Genomic DNA, 13,880 nt, shown 5'->3' on the forward strand with positions numbered 1-13,880 from the left:
ATTCGTCTTTAGGAAAAAGGGCTCGACATATATGGCCCTTTTAATAATAAAAGAACGTATTTTGAAAAACAGAAAATATCTTGTTCACACTTGCGATTTTTTTTATTTTAGCACAGCGCGTTTGACTGCCTGAACCACCAAATTTTATTCAGTAAACTCCAATCTTATGGAATCCGCGGAAAGTTCTTAGATTTACTCAAAGCATACCTTGAAAACAGAGCTCAGTTTCTGCACTTAAACACCCACAATTCAGTGATTATACGAATTAGTTATGGAGCCCGGCAAGGCAGCGTCCTTGGTCCGCTATGATTCAACGCCTATATAAATGACATTGAGGACATAGATAGTTCAACATAATTTATCATCTGTGCTGATCACAGCATTTTATTTTTTCTGGAACAAACAGATAATTTAATATTGAGATGTAACGGAGTACTTGCAAAACTCTCTGTTTGGCCCAAAGCAAACCTACTGATGATTAATGCAGCCGAAACAAAAGCAATAATTTTTCGAGCTAGGAATAAAGAAGTTAAAACAAACCTTACAATTCATTTCGAAAGTCTACAAATAGAAGTTGTTGACGACCTCAAAATTCTTGGAGTATACTTCTCTTCTAGCTTAGGCTGGAATCTCTACGCAGAAAACTCTCTTCAATTAGAGGATCTGTATCCCACTGCCGCAGTATACTTCCTTTGAAAGTCAAACTTCAGATATATCAAGCATTATTTAATTCTCATCAAAATTATCAAAGGTTGGCTTGGGGCACAACAACTAAGATAAATTTAAACAGGCTTCTAACAATACAAAAGCGAATAATTCGTCATATTGCGAACATGGAAGCAATCGCCACTACTACAAGTACCTTCAGGTTATTTGAAATACTTCGTGTTGAGGATATTTAGGAACTTCGCTTATTGACAACACTTTATTTTTCCTCCCCACAAGAATCAACCAACTAATGTCGTTAGCATTTCTGCAGCGCTGTGACACATACGGGCCCACAAGAAATAGAAATTTGTGGAAAAAATCCCACGGTTCCGAACATTTTATAAATTTCAAGTCACATCACACAACTTCCCACTTATACTACACAAAAACAGACTAACTTTAGGATTAAATAGAAGAGGTTCGAGGTCTTTTTTCTAATTGCTGTGTTCTGGTAATACTTTGTTACACTTTATTATGTCTTTTTTCTTTCTTTCTGTTCTTGTGCTTCATTTCACCAAATTGATTGTACAAAAATTTTGCAACGGCCTTGAAATGTATTTTTTTACATATGATGTTTGACTTTGGTTGTTTACCTGCTATAACTTCAGTGCTCAGAATCTTGTATAAAACTTGTATTTACTGTTGCCAAATAGACGTAACATCTCAGTTTAAATAGATTATGATGTTACTAACACTGCTATGTAGCGGTCTTTTTGGTCTCCAGACACTTTCTGGAAAAAAATAAACGTTGAACCATTGGCACTTGGTGCTGTTGCTACATTGTTACTGTCTTCAGATGTGATAATAAGGTAAACGTGGGAGTTTCGAAGTGCCGTATATTCCCTGGCCGGCGAGGTGCGCCGTGGAGACGCAGGAAAGCGGAAGCTTTCCTCCTTCCCCACGGGCGAGTAGCCAGAAGGTCAGCTCCAGAGCGCTGCGCCGCCTCCTTCCTCAAATCGGACGCAAGCGCGCACCGCCAGGCGCCACTGGAGCTGTCGCTAATTGGCCGAAAGTGACAAAGGGCAAGTGCGTCGAGATCGGCGGGTACCGGCCGTGGCCAGGAGAGACAACAGCGAGCAGTGACAGCGAGAGGATGTCAGGTAATCACCTCCCTTCTTCCCGTCAGCCACACGGCAAGCGTCGCAGATCAAGCATCTAGCAGCCATCGATTTTGGGAGAGACCAATAAGGGTTTGGGGGGGGGGGCAGGGGCAAAGCGTCCTCTTCCGTGTTGTGTTCGTATTTCGCATTTCCGCTGCGCCGCCGTGAGAACGGCCGCGCGTGGTGTGCGATACAGGGAGCTCGCAGTTCGCTGCCTAGACATCAAAGGAGGCTCAACAGCCTAGTAAGAACCCCCTCCATTAGCGCCTCAACGTGGCTCTCACGCGCAGACGCACTCGAGCAACTCGCTCCAGGCGAACATGGCGGATCCGCAGTGTACACTGCCTCATCTGATGTGGCTCACAGAGCTCGGCCAGAGGTCTAGGGAATGCCCTACCCCAGGCACTCCAGCAGCGGAATGAGCTCAAGAGACGGTACTGTACACCGCCGCAGGCGCGACGTGGGCAACATCGTGGACGCCGGAAAACTCCACCAGATATCACGGTACCAGCACGCCAAGCGTTGGTGTTCATCCACCATCGGCGCGTGCCACCTGGGAACAGGCGGGCACAGCGCCCTTCAACTCACACCTGCCAAACGCACAACCGAGACCGCGCCACATGCGCTCATCACGGCTCCTGACAGCGAGACACCCGCAAACGCGGCAAGTCTCGCCGAATTTCTGGCCAGCCCGATACAGCAAGCGCTGCAATCCGCACAGCCCATCCCGCGAATCGGAACTCCAAACCCCAAGTACAGTGGCTACAGTGATCAAACGAGCGCTTACCACTTTTTGCTGGCTCTCGACTAGGACGGTCAGGCAACATGCACGAGTGAGTGTGATATGCTTCGGAGAGCAATCCCCGTTGCGCTCGTCGATCAGGCCGCTCAGCGGCACCGGTTTGTCGGCCACACCGCGAGCACGGTGGCCGATTTCCGCAGGATTTTCAGGCAGGAGTTCCTGCCTACGACTACCAGCTGCGGATGCGGCGGGAGTTGTCGCTGCGCACGCAAGCCCCTGACGAATCTCTGGTCGAGTACGTCAGGGCGATGCAGGAGCTATGCGACTACGCCGAACACGTAGTTTCGAATGCGGAGCGAGTGGAAAGGGTAGTCCTACAGAGCGACGCCACGTTTGCTCTCTATCTGCGAGGAAATCACTGCGGCGACTTGAACGAGCTCGCTGTGGAAGCGCGCCGGGTGCGAGCCGAAATCTCGGCAGCCCGCGCGCATCAGCCCCCACCATCTCGATCGGAATCACTAGAGCCCAGCTGCGCCTGGAACGGCAGCACCCGCCTACGAAGCGAATCCGCTCGGGCACCGGCTCAGTGCGCGCTTTTCGAAGTCTCGTATCACGCCTTGGATCCCTACTCATACGGGCTTAGGGCAGCAGAGGTCACACGGTCGGGAGTCTAATCAGCCTCTCGCCAACCACCCGACAGAGATTCCCAAGCTCTACCAAACGATCACGAAGGGGTTACGCCTCCAGAGGAACAGCGTCACCGCGTGGCAATGCCGGTTCGGAACGCGCTCACGGATGGCCGTGGGCGAGAGCAGCCTCGTCCGCCCCTGAACTATGCACGGAACTCTGTGCACTGCTTCAAGTGCAGCCAAATGGGTCACACTGCAAGGGCGTCCCCTATCGGTCCCGGAAAACGAGGCAGGCCGCCGGTAGTAGCGCTGGCGACCGTGGCAGAACCGGGCGATGCAACTGCAATCACGGCCCCTTCGCTGTTCAGGGTCGGAACGCCGTGTAGTGCGAGTACCCCGTTCATAGAACTTGCAATTGCAGGATTTACGTTCAAAGCACTACTCGACACGGGCGCGAGCACGTAGCTCATTGGAGGCGAATTCGTCTCTCAGGGACGGAACAGCATTCGGCTGCGAAAACGCAACCCGCCCCTCCAACTCGCGCGCGCCGAGGCGTGCTCCGGCGGTGATGCGCGTCTTGTCGTGCGCTGTAATCAGCGTCGATGACGACATCGCTTCATTCGCATGCCTCTACTCACGAGCCCCGTCATTCTCGGAAGAGATTTCTTGGTGCTTTACCAGCGCAATTAGGCGCGGACAAAGGAATACAGAACAAAGAAAAACGAGCGCTTGTTCTGGGTTCCTTCGTCCTCGTCTTCTTGCGTGATGAAAACACCGTGAGAAACCAACGAGCCCGTCAGTTGACGCTGTTCGAGATATCTTTTATCAAAATCGGGAATCGTATTTGACATCGGCAACGGCGGCTACCGGGAACACTCGTTCGCGCCACTCAAGCCGTTCGCTACCACGCCCGCCGCGACTGTTCGGATGTCAAAAGCCGAAGTGGAGAGGAGAAATGCCTCCCGGAAGAAAAATTCCCCCCCCCCCCCCCCAACCCGCAAAGTCGCTGGAGTCAGTAGCTTACACGGTCTCCTCGCAACCGCGGGTGACTTGACGGAGCGTGAGCGCGGCCGCTTTTCTCGTTTATAAGCGACTTCGAGGAGATATTTACGGACCAGCCCGGCTGCACAAAACTGATGCAACATCGCATCGAAACAGGGGACGCACAGCCTTGGAAATCCAATCTCAGACCGGTCAGCCCCACCAAACGGCAGGCGATTGACGAGGCGCTGCAAGAGCTGCTCGATGCGGGAATTGTTCGTCGCTCAACGAGTCGATGAGATTCCCAGTCGTACTCGTCCCTAAAAAGAACGGTAGCTCACGCTTGTGCGTGGACCACAGGCGATTGAATGCAGTCACACAGAAGGACGCGTACCTCTTTCCAAGCATCGACGATATCGTTTCAAACCTTTTCGGAGAGAGATATTTTTCTACTCTGGATGCTAGCTAAGGCTTTCTCCAAGTAGAGTTGCGACCAGGAGACGAGTGCAAAATGGCATTCACGTCCCACAGGGGTCTCAACGAATTCGTTAGGATGCCCTTCAATTTGTGCGGAAGCCCAAGCACATTTCAGCGGCTGATTGGCCGTGTGCTCGGCCACGCCGAATGGCATCACGCCCTCGCCTACCTGGACGACACTGTGATCTACTCCCGTACCTTCGAGGAACACGTCGATCAACTCGGGGATGTCTTGAGAAAGCTCAGAGCAGCAGGCCTAACACTCAACCCCCCCCCCCCCCCCCCCAAAGCGCTGCGGTGCAGAGCGGAAGTCAGCCTACTCGGTTACCGCGTGCGGCGCGTACAGGTGTCCCCGGACCGGGAGAAGCTTCGCTCGATCCTGGAATTTCCAGCGCCAAACGACGTGAAGGCCATGCTCTGCTTTCTCGGGGTGATCGGCTACTACCGCCAGTTCATTCCCAACTGCATACGCCTGCAAGTCCCCCTGCCAAAGTTGTTAAGGAAGGCAGCCCCTTGGGAATGGGGAGAGGGAGAGCAGACGAGTTTTCGTCAACTGGCTCAGGCCCTCGCCGACACCGCGTCCCTGAAACTGCCAGACCTAATCAGGCCTTTCGTGATCCAGCAAGATGCCTGCGACTTCGGAGTGGGCGCAGTGTTACTCCAGATGGAGGATGAACAACTCCGGCCCGTGACAGTTGCAATCCGTGCGCTGACGCCGGCCGAGCGCAACTGCTCTGTGGCGGAGAAAGAATGCCTGGTAATCATCTATGCACTACGAAAATTCGGGATGTACGTAGAAAGAACCAGGTTCTCTGTCGAAACCGACCACATGGCATTGACATCACTAACCCGCCTTCGTGAGCCCAGCGGAAGGCTGGCGCGTTGGGCCCTGATGCTAGAGCGCTTCGAATTCAAGTGCGCTATCGAAAAGGGGCCACATTACCGAAAAGGGGCCAACAACGCGGTGCAATAAAACTAGTTGCTGGGCGAGTTGGTGAACCATACTTGAAAAAAGATGTAGCGCTAAAGAGACGAGCACGGGAGGGAGACACCACAAAGACAAACGCTACTAACAACAGGCTTTATATTCCGTAACAGATATCTCTATATAGGTGTGCACATCGCATGCGCACATGACACTAGGGCGGATGTGGGCCTCTTGGCAAAAAGGGGGGGGGATTTCATAACATATCTACAATCGCAGAAAGAACGAGTATCAAAATATATCATCTGCGAGAAAGAGGGAAGGGGGGGGGGGGGGGGGGCAAACAAGCAATGAAGATGAACCTACAGAAAAAACCTAAAGAAAAAACAGGCACGCACGAAAGAGGCGGTGTTATTCTTACAGAAACCTTTCCGGAAAAGCACGCTAGGAGGAGAACTAACTTATTGACGCGTCGCTAATCGAATGACTCGAATTTTTGATAATGTAGAAAGCCTCCAACAAAACTATGGCTTCTGCGCTTGCGCTCCTGCCCAGCACTTTTGCTTCTTTAAAGCGGGGCTCGCACTTGCACGTCAGAACATGCGAAACCAAACTCGCGAGCTTACCTTGTAGTATTAAGTTTTGAGCAAGCTCTCTTAACGGTCGTTGAGGCAGCGCCCCGTCTGCCCTATATAGCATTTTCCGCAGGACAGGGGAATGATGTAGACCACTCCCAAGGCACATTTGACGAAGGCATCTTGATGTTGCTTCTTGCAACCGCGCTCAACGTGGGTTGCTGACGCGTTGTCGCGCGCGCCGGCGAATGACATCTCCTCAGATGGTGGAGAGGAGGATGTGCCGCCGCAACTTCCCCACGCGTCGGGAGAGCGGAGCCAAGACGGGAAACATCTCGCTCGATTGAACGCGCATCTCGTTGGTGTGAAGGTTCCCATCGAGAGGGCGTTTACCGAAGAACTTATCAAGGCTCAGCAGGAAGACCCGTACTGTCGCAAGCTGGTCGCCGGTCTTAGTGAAGAGACGGAACGCCCGACGAATCTAGTCAAAGGGCGCCCGGGAACCGCAGGGAACGCGGTAGGCGTGAGCTCTAGTTCAGATTTGAGTGCTGCGAGTGAGCTGGAGAGTTTCCTGCTTGATGCCGACGGAGCTTTGCTGATATACGTGCCAGGCAAAGAGGTTTGCTTGGCAAATAGGAGTGCCTGGCAAAGAGGAGTGCTTCAAAGCCGTCATCCCGCACCAGCTCAGGCAAACTGTGATGCAGCATTACCACGATGCTGACGGCCATGGAAGCGCGCCAAAGACATGAAAGAAACTGTGTCGGTTCGATACCTGGCCTGGAATGAAGGTGGAAATGCGTAAGTACGTACAAACCTGCCATGCCTGCCAGGAGAGAAAGCCGAGTGGGGGAAGGCCACCCGGCTTGCTTCAGCCGATCGTGAGCACAAAGCCATGGGAAATCGTGGCGTGCGACCTGATATTTGTATTCGGCCACTCGGGGCATTTCATGCCTTGTAATATAAGCTGCTGATCAGTTGCATCGTTGAAAATCATCACACCTGACTTAGTTGCGCTAAGGCTGAAACCGAGACTGTCTCTTTCGTCTCCACAGCAATTCACCAAAGTTTGTAAGTCTTCCTGGCTATCTGCTAAATGTACAATATCGCCCGCATACATTAAACCCGGTAGTCGTCGCTCAACAACCTTTCCGCCTAATGTGTACGACAGATCATAACCTAGATTACTTCCTGGTAGCCTTCTTTCCATACTTATCATATAAATCATGAACAGCAGCGGTGATAGAAGACAACCTTGCCTTCATCCTTTGTATGCCTGGACAGTTGTTGTACTCCTATTTCCTTCCCATGTTATTTCAACTTCATTTTCTCGATATATTTCCTGTAGAAAATTAGTTACCTCATGACCGACTGCCTCAATGCAAGCGCCGCCGTTCCAGGGTGGAGACAAGTTAAGCGACGCCGCCATATTTAATCAAAGCTGGCCTCTCCCATGTACCGCGAAATGCTCGACTGGCAGCCCAGTGCAGCTTTTGCTGCAAAAGTCCATTCAAGTTAAAGCACTTTGAAGTGCGCCGAGAGCATGAACGGCGCCGTTACAAACGCCAGCGCCGCTGATCCCGTGTGATTCAATATGGCGGCGCCGCTGAAGTTGTCTCCACCCCGGCGCTGGCATTGAGGCACCCTAACGGTGGTTGTGAAACCCCACGAAATCTCGAAACGTGATGAGCAGTTGGTGCCACAGATGGCGCTGTGATCTAACTGTGGTAGCAGACGCCACGAAAACTCCAAACGTGATGAGGAAGAGCCAACGCTCTTAAAACTTACTGAATTCGTCCGCCAAAGAAGAACCAGATAACTTGATATTGATTTAAAGCTCACCCACATTTGTACCTCCTCATTTTTTAGACAATTATTGTTCAAAGTTCTCCAAAATCCCCTGGGATCGTCTTTATTGTTTTCAAGTAGGTGTTTTTGGTATTCCTGTTTCTCCCTTCTTAATTCATTAGTTAAGATATAGCGATGCCGCTTAAGCGCAGCAAGGTCTACCGGGTCCGCAGAAAACGTTTGAGAAGCTTATTTTTACGGTTCGTATTCTTAAGATGGAGAGAACTACCCCGCGGCTTTCGGACCTGTAGAGCCGGGCATCCCACAGCACTATGTGTTGGATCCACTCCAGTATCTGGTCTTCATTATTAGGTCGCTACTGGCATTCCTGTAAAAGTAAAATAATTTGCAGGTGAATATGTAATCTACTACAAATTATCTACTTGATGATCATTGAACATTAAACTCACTAGAGGCCAAAATAAACATCTGGGGTTACACGTGGTAAATGGCCACTAATACTAAAAGAACTGTTGCGATGACTGTAACTCGGAGGACCGAGAAAGAACCATTAATCTTCAGATATCACGTCAGTAATCTACTTTAGATGGAATCCCCATAAAAGCTATATAAAAATAAAGCAACATAAAAGATGGGATATCTTCGTAAGTTAAACTGGCCGCGTACAAAACATACATTACTCCAGTAATATAATACGCTGGGATCGTAAGGGGCCTTTTTACAATAACAATAGCGAGACACGTGAACGTTCACTTCAAATCTGGGCATTTCATCATCATCATCAGCCATACCACACCCACTGTAGGGCAAAGGCATCTCCCATGTCCCTACAATTAACCCAGTCCTTTGCCAGCTGTATCCACCCTTTGCCGGCAAACTTCTTAATCTCATCCGCCCACCTAACCTTCTGCCGCCCCCTGCTACGCTTACTTCCTCTTGGAATACACTCCGTTACCCTTAAGGAGCAGCGGTTATCTTGCCTTTGCATTTCATACCCTGCCCAAGCCCGTTTCTTTCTCTTGATTTCGACTAGGATGTCATTAACCCGTGTTCGTTCCCTCACCCACTCTGCTGCCCGCTTGCGGTCTCTTAACGTTACACCTATCATTTTTTCTTTCCATGGCTCGCTGCGTTGTCCTTAACTTAAGCTGAACTCTTTTCGTTAGCCTCCACGTTACTGCCCCGTATGTGAGTACCGGTAAGATAATGCTGTTGTACACTTTTCTCTTGAGGGAAATTGGTAAACTGCCACTCATGATCTGCGAGAACTTGCCGTATGCGCTCCACCCTATTCTTATACTTCTAGTTATCTCCCTCTCATGATCCGGATCAGCTGTCACAACCTGCCCTAAGTAGACGTATTCCGTAACAACTTGCAGGCTCTCGCTGCCAATTGTGAACTGTTGTTCTCTTGCTAAGCTGTTGAACATTGCCTTGGTTTTCTGCAGGTTAATTTTTAGACCCATCGTTCTGATCTGCCCGTCTAACTCATTGATCATGATTTGCAGTTCACCTCCTGAGTGACTCAGCAAGGCAATGTTGTCAGCGAATCGCAGATTTTTTAGGTATTTTTCATTTATTCTTATTCCCAGCTGTTCCCAATTCAGGCCTCGGAATACCTCCTGTAAACATGAGATGAACAGCATTGGCGAGATCGCGTCTCCTTGCCTGACGCCCTTCCTTATTGGAATTTTATTGCTCACTTTATGGAGGAATATTGTAGCTCTGCAGTTGCTATATATATCTTCCAGTGTTTTGACATAAGGCTCTTATACCCTCTGATTACGCATTGCATGTATGACTGCTGAGGTTTCCACTGAGTCGAATGATTTCTCGTAATCAATGGAAGCTATATATAGTGGTTTGTTATATTCTGCGCATTTCTCTATCGCCTGATTGATAGTCGGAATATGATCTATTGTGGAATATTCTTTACGAAAGCCTGCCTGATCATTTGGTTGATTAAAGTCTAACGTTGCCCTGACTCTATTAGCGATTACCTTAGTAAATACTTTGTAGGCAACGGATAGTAAGCTGATCGGCCTGTAATTTTTCATGTCCTTGGCGTCTCCCTTCTTATGAATTAAGATAATGTTTGCATTCTTCCATGCTTGTGGTACAGACGAGGTCATACGTCATTGCGTATGCAGGGTGGCTAGTTTTTCTAGCACGATGTCCCCTCCATCCTTCAAACAGATCTGCTATTACCTGATCCTCCCCAGCTGCTTTTCCCCTTTTCATTGCTTCTAACGCTTTCTTTAATAAAACGGATAGTTGAGCGATTTGATACATACTGCTGGGAATAACAGCGCTGAGGCGAGGGACAAAGAAAGAAGACAACAGGACCGGCGCTGACTAACAACTGAACGTTTATTAGAAAAAATCATGCAAAATATACTCATTTGACAACCACGGGCGCGTGCGCAACACCAAAAGCCACAGTAATAAATCAATCACTTGAATCCAGATACATTAGTTCACATTGATTAGTTAGTGATTGATTTATCACTGTGGCTTTTAATGTTGCGCACGCGCCCGTGGTTGTCAAAGGAGTATATTTTCCATGTTTTTTCTAATAAACATTAAGTTGTTAGTCAGCGCTGGTCCTGTTGTCTTCTTTCTTTGTCCCTCGTCTCAGCGTTGCTATTCCCAGCAGGCTTTCTTTACTTCATCTTTCATTACTGGCGGGATGACGCATTGCTGTGCACTGCTGTCTTTCTCATTAAAGCTCTGAATACATTGGCTACTGTATAGGTCTGTGTAGAAGTCCTCGTCTACGTTAAACTATCTTATTCATATTGCTAATGACATTGCCCTGCTTGCCTCTTCATGCATGCATCTGGTTTTTACCTGTGCCTAGTTTCCTCTTCGCTGCTTTTAGGCTACCTCCGTTCTTTCGAGCATGCTCGATTCTCTCCATATTAAACTTCCCTATGTCGGCTACCTTGCGCTTATTTATTAACTTTGATCGCTCTGTTCGTTCTATTTTGTCGGTAGGGTTAGACGCCCTCATGCTTTGGCGCTTCTTAATCAAACCTTTCGTCACCTGAGATAGCTTTCCGGTATCCTGTCGAACTGTCCTACCACCTACTTCTACAGCGCACTCCATAATAATGGCTGTCAGATTATCGTGTATTGTATGAACATCAAGATCGCCTTCCTCAGTTAAAGCCGAATATCTGTTTTTCAGCGCTATCCTAAACTCCTGTGCTTTCCCTCTTACGGCTAACTCGTTAATGGTCTTCTTCTTCACTAGCTTCTTCCGTTCCCTCTTCAAGTCTAAGCTAAGTCTAGACCTTACCATTCTGTGGTCGCTACAACGCACCTTTCCGACGACGGCCACATCCTGAATGATGCCAGATTTAGAGCATAGTATGAAGTCGATTTCATTTTTAGTCTCACCATTGGGGTTCTTCTAGGTACACTTCCTGTTTTCTCGTTTGCGGAAGAAGGCATTCATGATACCATGGGAAGCCAGCGATGGCGTAGAGGTAGAGCATCCGCCTCGCGTGCAAGAGGACAGTGGTTAGAATCCCCGTGATACGCAATTCTCCACCGGGTTTAAAAAAAAATCCGCGTGTCGATGGAATTGCATAACCAGGCCTGGAGTGTGGCCTGATCTCGGTGACCAGAACCGACAACGCACTCTCTCACCTATGTGGCCACCCTGGTGTATTGCTTGGCCACAACCTTCTATGATCAAACCAAGCCAATTACATATTCAGCTTCAATTACATGCTTTCTGAGACTGCATTTTCCCTTTCGGTGCGGTTGAGGTGTCTACCAGGAACTCGAGATATGAAGTAAGGCGCTTGCAGCAGGGGTTCAGACCGATGACATATGCATCTTCAGTCACATGATTGAAGGCGCGATTGAGGTAACCACCGTGATGTTGAGATTTTAGATCTACTGCGTCCTTTCCTTCCTCAGCCGTCGCGGTGCCTGAATGGTTATGGCGCTCGGCTGCTGGCCCGAAAGACGCGGGTTCAAACCCGGCCGCGGCGGTCGCATTTTGATGGTGGCGAAATTCTAGAAACCTGTGTACTGTGCGATTTCAGTGCGCGTTAAAGAACCCCAGGGATTGGAAATTTGCGAAGCCCTTCACTACGGCGTCCCTCATAGCCTGAGTCGCTTTGGGACGTTAAACCCTCATAATCCAAACCTTTCCTTCCTCGAAACACTCGCTTTCACATTTCCTCCACGTAAGACTCCACGTAACATAGAACCCGTGGACATTTTACCTGAGCAATCCAAAACTTATCTTAACGTGATTAGCAGATTACGTCAGTCTGGATAGTTTGTCCTTCTGGGTAGAATGGTGACAGGTAATTCTAGTAAGCTGGCTTTTCTCAGTTGCTGTCATAGTGCCATGGTGTTCTGTACGTAATTACGTTATAGTAGTACCTGTTGTCTGCCAGCACTGTCTTCCTCCGAACAATTCATGCTACTCGCAGCCCTAGAGTCTAATCATGCCCGAAGAGGGACGTGGTGATGGAGATATGCAAAATCAAAGCCCACGTAACTGATGCCAGTGTACTTTATTTGAACTGAAAGAAATATTTACGTTACACCAGAAATCGCAGCAGGGGTGGGACACCGCAGGCGACGGCTAATTCGATCACTCTCCCCACATTCTGTCTGTGCGAGGAAGACTCAGAAAGGAGGGAAACTCTGCCTACGTTTTGAATTTTCAAAGGGCGCGGCCGTTGCGCCGTACCGAGCGGCGCACCTCCTCGGCGCATTTCGCGAGCTCCTAAAGCGGTGTTGCAGCCCTCCCTTGCTCGCTGTCGCCGGCTCTGCGGCTTTCATCAGCTTGGCGTTGCCTCTCTTCATGTTTTAGTAACTTACAGTGTTGCACGCGCCAACGCGATAAAAACAACGGCGTTACCGGTAACGCGTTACTTTTTTGGTTACTTCGTAATGTACTCGTTACCATTTCGAAACTGCAACGGGTGACGTACTTATGTTAACATTTTTCAGTAAAGTGACGTGGCACGTTAATAGTTACTTTTTATTCCAATTCCGCCCCTTTTTCAGAAAAAAGCGCCTATGTTAATGTTGCAAATAAACGAAAATTATGGGAGCACTTCGGCAATATAAAGTGTAGACTTGCCGACTCTGATTCTAGCGTCACAATTTCGCATACCAGTGGCACTCCGAAAGTCTTCTTGCCACATTTTCGATCTGCACGACGTTGTTGGCCAAACTTCCCGACTGGAATCCTTTCCGCCAGGCACTCCCAGTAACTTTTCTCTTGGAGTGAGACTACTCCACTTGGGCACATGGTCTCATGCAAACACTCCGTTCATACGAAAATCAAACCAAGCTTACAGAGCGTATATCGGACGTGGCTAACCACCTGATGCACCTCTAGGAAGATCGCCGCAGCCTCACTAAACAATGGCGGCGGACAAAACGCAATCGTAAACTCAGCGCTCGCATCTCTTAACTCACCCAGCAAGCTGCCTAGTATGCTGTCTAGCTCGCTGACAATAACTGGGCGGATAGATGCAACAGCGCAGCAAGACAGATGTCGAGCCGCAACACTTGGCGGCTCTATAGGAGTCTCATAGACCTTACACGAACACGCTCGGAAACCCAGAAACACCTCACTCGCGCAATACACATTTTTCAAGGAAACACAGAGCAGCTAGCGAACACCTTAGGCTCACAATACCTCAGTCAGGATAAAGATCCGCGTGGATAGGATTATTCTTATACAGGCAGCGATAATCCTAAACTGGATCAGCTTTTCTAGCTTCACGATCGGGCATACGAAACCATACTTGAATATATCAACGCCATTTGGACCGGGGACACTTCGTTGCCACCCGATTTGAAGCAGGGCCAGATTAAGAAAAATGGGGCCCTGGGCTAATGAGCATGCAGACCCCCTTTCCATATACTGACTCCCTCCACCCCGTCGCCTGCTACTCT

Source organism: Amblyomma americanum, chromosome 1 (assembly GCF_052857255.1).
Source record: "Amblyomma americanum isolate KBUSLIRL-KWMA chromosome 1, ASM5285725v1, whole genome shotgun sequence".
NCBI classification, from domain to species: Eukaryota; Metazoa; Arthropoda; class Arachnida; order Ixodida; family Ixodidae; genus Amblyomma; species Amblyomma americanum.